This window comes from Budorcas taxicolor, chromosome 9 (genome assembly GCF_023091745.1).
Source record: "Budorcas taxicolor isolate Tak-1 chromosome 9, Takin1.1, whole genome shotgun sequence".
In the NCBI taxonomy this organism is placed as follows: Eukaryota; Metazoa; Chordata; class Mammalia; order Artiodactyla; family Bovidae; genus Budorcas; species Budorcas taxicolor.
This window is the reverse complement of record NC_068918.1, coordinates 55,313,207-55,323,258: the sequence shown is the minus strand read 5'-3', so window position 1 is coordinate 55,323,258 and position 10,052 is coordinate 55,313,207.

Below are 10,052 nucleotides of genomic sequence, written 5' to 3'. Positions count from 1 at the left end.
TCCAGGCGGTGTCCACGCCGCCGCCGCCCCGCGCTCTTCTCGCTCGGGAGGCTGCAGGCGCACGTGTCCCCCGGGGCGGGGCGAGGCAGACAATGGAGCGGCGGGGGAGGGGAACGGCGCGGAGACCCGCGGACCTTTGGTCCACCTGGCTGGAGGGACCCGAGTGCAGGAGTCGCTCCGGGATGACTGGGTCTCCGTTGCTGGACAATGGGAACTCCTGGGCCCCAGCCTGCGTGGCTTCCCTTCCACGGGAACCTCGGGCGGAGGGAGGGGTGCCCGGGGCTGGGACGAGGAAACCCCGGCTGCTTTTGAAGGGGGACCGGCTGTCTCCAGTGGAGCAAGGAGCTGCTCCCGCCTCGGGATGATACGAAAGCCAGATTTGGAAGCGAAACCGCTGGGTGGTGGAGAGTTGTGCAATACTCCTTTTCAGTCCCTGGCCTTTTAAGCAGTTACGGGCTTCCTCGCAGCACAGTTTGAGCAACTTGATGCAGCACAAAGCTGCGTGCTTTGGGCAACTGTGAGGCACGTATCTGTTTCTTTTCGAAAAACTGAACTGACATTTCTTCTGTAACCGTGTACTAGGTACAAGAAAGATAAGACAAAGACATTTGAATTTCAGACGCGATGTGGATATTAATTTTACTTAATGAAGCTGTAATGAAAAATAGGAACAGTGTCGTTTTGATTAAAAAGCAAGCTTATTTTAAAGCGCTTACTGGTTCCCTAAACAATCTATTCTATGACGACAAATCAGTGGTGCAAGAAAAAGTTAGATGACTACTCTTCAAAGTGCTTAAACACATCATATGTCAAATTATTCTCGTTGGTGCCTGGATGAAGGTATAAAAATTTTTAAATAATTTGACAAGACCTGCCACACTGTTTAACAAAGATCTGAGCTCTTCATTACCTAAAATTTCTTACTGTCATACCTGGTCCTGCTATTGTATTCAGTTAATTCAGCAATAAGGGTTTTAGTTCATAATTCGAAGGTCGTAGATAATATTATAAATGAAAACAAATAACCAAGATGTTTAATACAAAAATACAATCAAAACTGAGCAATCCTATACATTAAAGAATGAAAATAATCGATCTAACCATCCAACACTTTCTTTTAAACTTTTCTGAAGATCAACTTTCCTTTAGAAGAAGAAAAAGCAGAAAAGTGCCTTTACCTAGGTAATGTCGTCCAGCAGCTGACCAGATCCCCCAAACTGAAATCTCTAGTTCTTCTTCCACCCGGAATTGCTTTGTCTAACCCACCCACCCCCAGACCTTTATGTGGGCGTTAAGTTCAGTTCAGTGGCTCAGTCGTGTCGTGTCCGACTCTTTGCGACCCCATGAATCACGCCAGGCCTCCCTGTCCATCACCATCTACCAGAGTTCACTCAAACTGACATCCATCGACTCAGTGATGCCATCCAGCCATCTCATCTTCTGTCGTCCCCTTCTCCTCCTGCCCCCAATCCCTCCCAGCATCAGAGTCTTTTCCAATGAGTCAACTCTTTGCATGAGGTGGCCAAAGTACTGGAGTTTCAGCTTTAGCATCATTCCTTCCAAAGAAATCCCAGGATTTCTATGTTGCAACCAGGGGATAAGCTACCATCACCTATTCCCTGGACTAATGATACAGCCTGCTGATTCATCCATCCTTGAAGCATTCCTAAACCATTCAAAGCTTGTGTGTGTATGTGTGTGTGTGTCTGTCTGTCTGTCTTTTAATTGCAAATGACTCTGGAGCATCTGCTTAAAGCCCTTCATTAGCTTCCCAGTACACTTAGAACCAAATCCTTAATTAGATCAACAAAGCCCTCTATCTGATCTGCCCCACACATCTCCCCAGCCAAATCTCTGCCCCCTTCTGAACTTTCCACTGGCCTTCCCTCAATTCTGACGTTTCTCAGGATGGCACACACTGAGCACCTAGACAGAAACCTGGTCAGAGATGCCCTGAGCAGGCCTGAGAAAAAAGCTGTCAGGCATGCTCTCCGGTTGACATCCTGTTGAGAGAAGCAATAGTATAATTTTCCTCCTGACCTACAGAACTTATTATGAATTTTTTTCAGTACCTACAGTAATATCATGGCACAGTCCTAACTCCTTTGCAAGGCTGACTCAAGGTGGTTTCATTGTTGTAACAAATTTATATCTTAAATGCAGACAAACAGGCTCAGGACACTCTTATCTCATAATATTACTTTTCTTGTTCCTGCTTTTGCCATGAAAATTAGTGAATATATTTTTGGCTTGATGCCAAGGAATTACTACTGTTACTGAAACATGGGGAACTCCTAATAATTCTTTAAAAAATAAACTAGTAGATAGATTCATTTGGTACAATAGGTGCATTGGGCTAGACTGAAATGTGTATGAAAGATCTGACAGAAGAAAGTTCTCAATAAATATGTGTCCTTACTTCCCTGAATCCTCTTTAGTACTGAACACAGGATTTGATGCTCAATAAATATTTACTGAATGAAACCAAGTGATGATACGGACTTCCATGGTGGTCCGGTGGTTAGGAATCTGCCTGCCAATGTGAGGGACTTGGACTTGAACCCCGTTCTAGGAAGATCCCACATGCTGCTGGGCAGCTAAGCCCATGGCCCCAAACTACTGAGCCCACACCTGGAGTCCACGCTCCCCAACAGGAGAAGCCACTGCAATGAGAAGCCCACGAACCACTAGAAAAAGCCTGCACACAGCAAGGAAGACCCAGCACAGCCAAAAATAATAAATAAAAATAACGTGCATATGTCATATGTCCCTAATAAGAAAAAACATGATGATAGGCTGAGATGCAAACAGCCTTGATACTAACCCCAGATCGGTTACTAATGAGTAGTGTGAGCTTGGATAAACACATTCACTTCTCAGAATTTTGATTTCCTCATCTATAAAAGTACACTGAAAGATTTTTTAAGCTCTCTTCCAGCTCAAACATTTTACAATATATTTAAAAAAAATTTCTCAAACTCTTTCTCCAGCTTTTCACAGCTTAAAAATACTCAGATGTCATTCATATTTGCCACTTAAGATCTTCCTCATTTGAATCCCAGCTTTCCTTTATAGCAAAATCGACAGCTATATCCCTTATTTTTGAACCCTTGCTCCAAACAAAAATAACAGCAACAATGACAAAGACTGATCATATTTGATTTGGGATATCACCACCACCACCCCCCCATAGATGTGGAGAAATTGACACACACGTTCAATGCTGGTGGTTTGAGAGGGTTTTTTAAATAAATAAATAATGGTTGAATAATAATGATTAAATAATAATTTATAAGCCCCACTCCCCCAAGTTCTGTTCTTCCATCCTTCCACTGTGAATGTCTTATAACCTGGTACATGCTGTCCAGCTAGAAATTCCACTTCTAGCCTCTGGGGCAGCCAGATGTGGCCAGATGACTTAAGTCTCCCCAAGGTAGTGAGAGGATAGATTGATATGACTTTTTTTTTAACACAATAATTAGACTAGAATACATACTGAAGTATTGTTTGTAACATTTATGTGTGTGTGGGGGGGTGTTGTTTGTAAATATATACATAAGCTAAACATCCAGTGATAGGGAACTGGTTGAATAAATTATAATGTGCATACATTGAGTCAGTTATTCTGGAGTCATTGAAAAAAATGAGGTAGCTACCAATATCCTTACATGGAAAGATATCCAGGCTATATTCTTAAAAAAAATTCTAAAGCCACCTACAGAACAATGTACAGTGTGACATTTACTCATTCAGTTGAGCATCTTCTGCATACCAAGCTCTGTGGTATGCACTAGGTTCACAGTGTTATATGTCAAGATTGACACAGATTAATCCCTGGCTTGTGAAGCTTGCAGGTCCGTGCATATGTACATAGCAAGTTATCAAAGATATAAAGATTTTTATTTCTAGAGAACAATTACAATTAGAAAGAAGGATAGGGTGGAGGGAGACCATCATACACTTTTTTACCTCGTACACTTTGGTGGTAATACTTGTTGCAATAAATATTTTAAGTTAATTATTTATGGACCTCATTACTGTTTTCCCATTCATGTAACCTCTGAATTACTGAGAAGATGGAGACCTGTTAATTCGCAGTTCATCAAAGGCAGGCGCAAAGTCATGCCTGTTTGCTTGTCATCCATATTCTTCCACTACTAAATGCCAAACTGCTTCTTTAAAGATCATATTTTCTTCTTTTCTTTTCTATATTTTCCAATTTTTTGCAATTATCATATATTAATGTTATAATGCAAAATGGGGGCTAGAATACATATGGGAAAAGTTCACAGCACACCTTTGTTCTTTCCACAGAACCATAAAAACCTAGTGTCAAAAGAGACTGTGGAAGTCATTCAGTTGACTCTTTGTAATAATCGAGAAAGTTTTTGTAATATCTCTGACATCTTATTTTCATGGTAATTGAATGGCTGCCATGTTAAAATTAAAAACTTCTGCTCTGCAGAGACACTGCTAAGAGAATGTAAAGAAAAGCTATAGACTGAGGGGAAATCTTTGCAAAACATATATCTGTTACAGAACTAGTATCCAAAACATACAAATAACTCTTAAGACTCAGCCATAAGTAAGGAAATAACTAAATTTAAAAACGAGCAAAAGATCTAAACAGACACCTTATCAAAGAAGATATATAGATGGCAAATAAACATATGGAAAAAAATGCTCAACTTCATATGTCATTGGTTGGTGTTTGGTGGTTTGGTTGCTAAGTCGTGTCCAACTCTTGCGACCTCATGGACTGTAGCCTGTCAGGCTCCTCTGTACATGGGCTTTTCCAGGCAAGAATACTGGAGTAGGTTGCCATTTTCTTCTCCAGGGGATCTTCCTGATGCAGGAATTGAACTCAGGTCATTAGAGGATTAAAAATTCAAAAAATGAGATACCACCACACACCAGTTATCATGGCCAAATTTAAAACACTGACACTGAATGCTGGCAAGGATGTAGAGCAACAGGAATGCTTATTCATTGCTAGTGGAAATGCAAAATGGTACAGCCACTTTGGAAGACAGTTTCTTACAAAACTAAACGTACTCACACCGTATGATCCAGCAATTGTATTGCTTGGTATTTACTCAACTACATTGAAAACTTAAATACACACACACACATAAACCTGCACGTGGGTGTTTATAGCAATTTTATTCATAACTGCCAAAACTTGAAAGCAACTAAGGTATTCTTCAGTAGATGAATGGATAAATAAATTTTGGTACCCATATAGTGAAATATTATTCAGTGCTATAAAGAAATGCACTATCGAGCTATGAAAAGACATGGAGGAATCTTGAATGCGTATTGCTGAGAGAAGCCAATCTGGAAGGGCTATGTACCATATGATTTCAACTATAGGACATTCTGGGAAAGGCAAAACTATGGAGACAGTAAATAGATCAGTGGTTGTCAAGGGTTCAAGAAGAGGAACAGTGGGTGGGAGGGTTAAATAGAAGGAACACTGAGAATTTTTAGGGCAGTGAAACTATTCTGTGTGGTTCTATTGATAGTGAATACATACCATATATTTGGCAAAATCCATAGAATGTACTTAGAAAAGGCAATGGCACCCCACTCCAGTACTCTTTCCTGAAATCCCCATGGATGGAGGAGCCAGGTGGGCTACAGTCCATGGAGTAGCGAAGAGCCAGACACAACCGAGTGACTTCACTTTCACTTTTCACTTTTCACTTTCATGCACTGGAGAAGGAAATGGCAACCCACTCCAGTGTTCTTGCCTGGAGAATCCCAGGGACGGGGGAGCCTGATGGGCTGCCGTCTATGGGGTCACACAGAGTCGAACATGACTGAAGCGACTTAGCAGCAGCAGCAGCCACAGCAGCCGCAGCATAGAATGTACTACATAATGAATAAACTCTAATGTTAACTGTGGACTTAAGCTTGTAACAATGAATCATTATTGGCTTTTCAGTTGTAACAAACATACCCACTAATGTACAATGTTAATGATAGAAGAAAGGACTGGGGGAGGAGGTATATGAAACTCTACTTTCTGCTCATTTTTCTTAAATCTAAAAATGCTCTATTAAAATAGAGCGTTTATTTATTTTTATTTTAAAAACAAAATCTATTAATTTTTAAAATCTTGACATTTTAAATATACTTGAAATGCTAGTTATTCTTCTTATTGTTTTTAGCTTTAAAAAAAAGGATTTATTTATTTGGCCGTGACTTGCCGAACACTGGATCTTTAGTTGTGGCAAGTGGGATGTAGATTTCTGATTAGGGATGGAGCCCAAACCCCCCTGCAATAAGAGTGCTGAGTCTTAGCCACCGGACCACTAGGGAAGTCCTACCTTTAGGTTTTTTTTTTTTTTTTTAATTAGCAGTTCAGATTCAATTTAGCCGTTTGCATTTTAGCTTTTACAGGGGGAGATGATAGGTTAAGTTATAAGAAGGAACAGATTTTATACAAGTAAGTACAAAACGAACAATGATTATGTAAACATACAGTCAAAGGATGGTTTTATCAAAGTATTCCTATTCTGCTTGAATGGAATCCCAGTACATAAGCAATCTTTGGTTGTTCAGACATTCAAGATGAATCATGGCACAAAAAAAGGAAAATTTAGTGATAATTCTTTCACTGAATATGTCTATCATGTTGTGTCTCAAAGCTCTTTCCAAGGGTAGTGAGTGAGTGAAGTCGCAAGGGTAGTGAGTGAGTGAAGTCGCTCAGTCGTGTCCGACTCTGTGACCCCGTGGACTGTAGCCCACCAGGCTCCTCTGTCCATGGGATTCTCCAGGCAAGAATACTGGAGTGGGTTGCCATTTTCTTCTCCAGGGCATCTTCTCGACCCAGGGATCGAACCCAGGTCTACCCGCATTGCAGGCAGACGCTTTAACCTCTGAGCCACCAGGGAACCATCCCCCAAAGCCCTTCTAAGCGAGCAGTTGAGGCTGTCACACTTTTTGTTCTTGCCTTGCCCCAACTAATTGGACCAGCATCAGGTACCAGACCATATCTAGAGCAGTACCAAAGAAAGAGTCAATGTCACGAGGAGGGAGTTAGAACTGGGACTATGAGAGGTCTTATCAAACTAAAATTATAAGAAAGCAGAAACCAGAAATAAGCAAAAGCTAAGAGCAATCCATTCATTCTATCACTCCACAAATACATTTTGAACACCAGTAATATGCAAGGCACTGAATTAAGCACCAGATGAGTAAAGCAGAAATGTCATTTCTCCATACCTTCCTGGAGATCACAGCTACATGAGAAAAAAAAAAAGAGAGAGAGAGAGAGAGAATAAATACACTTTTTAAAATAAATAAGCATTTATAAAATGTGATCAAAACTAACACAGTATAATGTTACAGAATAAGGAGCACCTAGATAGGTTGGTCAAGGAAAGAGTTTCTGAGGAAGTGATGTTTAAAACAAGACCTGAAGGAATAAACTAAGGAAAGTGAGAAATGCATGGGGAATTGGAAGAATATTCCAGGCAGAATGGCTAGCATATGTGAAACCTCTAAGAAGAGCAAAAAGCATGGCCTTTTCTGGGAAAAAAAAAAAAAAACACCAGTAAGGTTCGAGTGTATTTAGTAAGGGAGAGAGCGGTTCAAGAGAAGTCTGGAGAAGCTGGCAGGAACCTGATTATGCAGAACTATGTAAGTAAGTGCAATAGGATGTCATCTAAATGTTTCACATGTTTAAAATTTGCATTTAGAGTAGATATTGGGGTTTTATGATGGACATGGAAGCAGGTAAGGGATAGGAGTTACTTGGATGAGGGTATTGCAGAGGAGATGGAGAGAAATGGACATATTCTATGTGTATTTTGAAGCTAGTTGGCCAAGGACTTAGTGATGGACTGAAGGTAGAGAGTTTAGGAGATAGTTGATGGATATTCATGCCCTTGCATTGGGGAAGATTGAAAGAGTAACTGTTGCCAAGAAATGGATCAGTTAGGGGACTTCCCTGGTGGTTCAGTGGATGAGAATCCACCTGCCAAAGCAGGGGACACTAGTTTGATCCCTGGTCCCAGAAGATCTCACATTCCATGGGGCAACTAAGCCAGTGTACCACAACTACTGAGCCCATGCTCTCAAGCCCGTGAACTGCAACTACTGAGCCTGCCTGCTGCAACTACTGAAGCCTGAGCACCTAGAGGCTGTGCTCCGCAACAAGAGAAGCCACCACAGCTAGAAGACCTTGCACCACAACGGAGCGTAGCCTCTGCTGGCCACAACTAGAGAGAGTCCACAAGCAGCAACAAAAACATGTAGCGGCCGTCCCAGCAAAAAAAAAAAAAAGACATCAGTTAGGATTCAGTCAGAGGAACAGAACCATTATGAGTATTATAGAAAAAGGATTTTCTTATAGGAATAAGAATTTATGTGCTGGGAGAATCTATGGTCCAAAAGGAGACTTCAAGAATTGAGAGCTAAGTCACCAATCAGCCCTTCCAAAGGCTGAATGAATAAGGAGAGCTTGCAGGGCAATCTGGGAAGCCTGGCATGTCCAGTTGCTAGGTGGACATAAAAGAGGACTATAGGAGAGCCATATAGAAGTCTGTTCTGTGGTTGGTGGCAGGCTTGGAGTCATTGTTGGTTAGGAGGGTTCACACTTGGGAAAAGGAGGCAGGCAAGTACCTGGGAAGAGAGAGAGCAAGTTGAAACCTACTTCTGCATTTGTTTTTCACTACATTAACCAAGTTCTTTAGTAGTTGTTTTGTTTTTTTTTTTAATTGTTTCTTCAGCTTCTTTCTTTCTTTTCCGCACTGGGTCTTAGTTGTAACATGCAGAATCTTCACTCTTCTTTTCAGTAATTGGGATTTTTAGTTGTGGCATCCAAACTCTCAGTTGCAGCATGTGGGATCTAGTTCCGTAACCAGAGATTAAACCTGGAACCCCAGCATTTGGAGCACCGAGTCTTAGCCACTGGACCACCAGGGAAGTCCATCCTTTGGTTTCTTTTAACCCGGAACCAAATTGTCCGATACCATAGTCACCAATCACATGTGACAACTTAAATTAATTGAAATTGAATAAAATCTAAAATGCAGTTCCTCAGTCACACTAGCCACCTGTCAAGTGCTCACTCACTAGCCACATGTAGCTAATGACCATGGTACTGGGCAGAAGAGATACAGAATATTTCCATCATCACAGAAGGTTATATTGGACAGCACTAATTTAGAACAATCCACTTGCATTTTCAATTGTCTTGTAATAAATGAATTTAAAGCCATGTGAATGGACATAATCATGGAGCTAGAAGAGTAGGAAAAGAGCAAGGGCAGGAAGTCCAAGGATAGAGTCCCAGAAAAATCAATTTCTAGAGAATGAGTAAGCTAGATGCCTGTAGGAAGTGTGAGATGAAATGGCCAGAAAGGTAGGAGAAAAACCAAGAGAGTGATGATTCAGAAAAGAAAGCAGAGTGTGTAAAGAGGAAGTGGTCAACTATGTTGAATGAATGAAGTTAAGAATTTGGGGTGAGAGTGGAATAGAACTTCTCAAGAAGAACATTTCAGGACTGACCTGATTAGAATGCCGTAAGGGGCGAGAGAGAAGAGAGGTGGAGGCAGCCTACGGGAGCTACTCTTTCAGGACATTTGGGAAAGAGCCCAGAGAGATGGTTGAGTGCTTAAAGGGAAATGTGGGTTCAAGACAAGAGGGTTTTTTTTGTTTTTTTGTTTTTTCTTTGTCTTGTCCTGGTTTGTTTGTTTTGGTTTTTAAAATAGGAGACGCATATAAGCATATGTATATTTGTGTCCAGTTGGCATGTCCAGTTGCTGGGTAAGACCATAAAAAGGTCTAGTAGAAAGAAAAAGGTTGAAAATGCAGGAGAGAGAGGAATTGAAAAAAGGAGAAAGGTTTTTCAGAAGACAAGAGAGAAGAGAATAGATGTAAATAGTAGAGAGGGAGGGAGTTGACCAATGAAAAGCAGGAGGAATATAAAGCAAATATTCAGAAATGGGCAAAGATAGTCTGAGAAGGATCACACACAGCAAGAGAGGTGGCACAAAGCTGTCAAGCCTCTGAGGCTCCTTGGTCCTGTTTCCTCCCTAGGA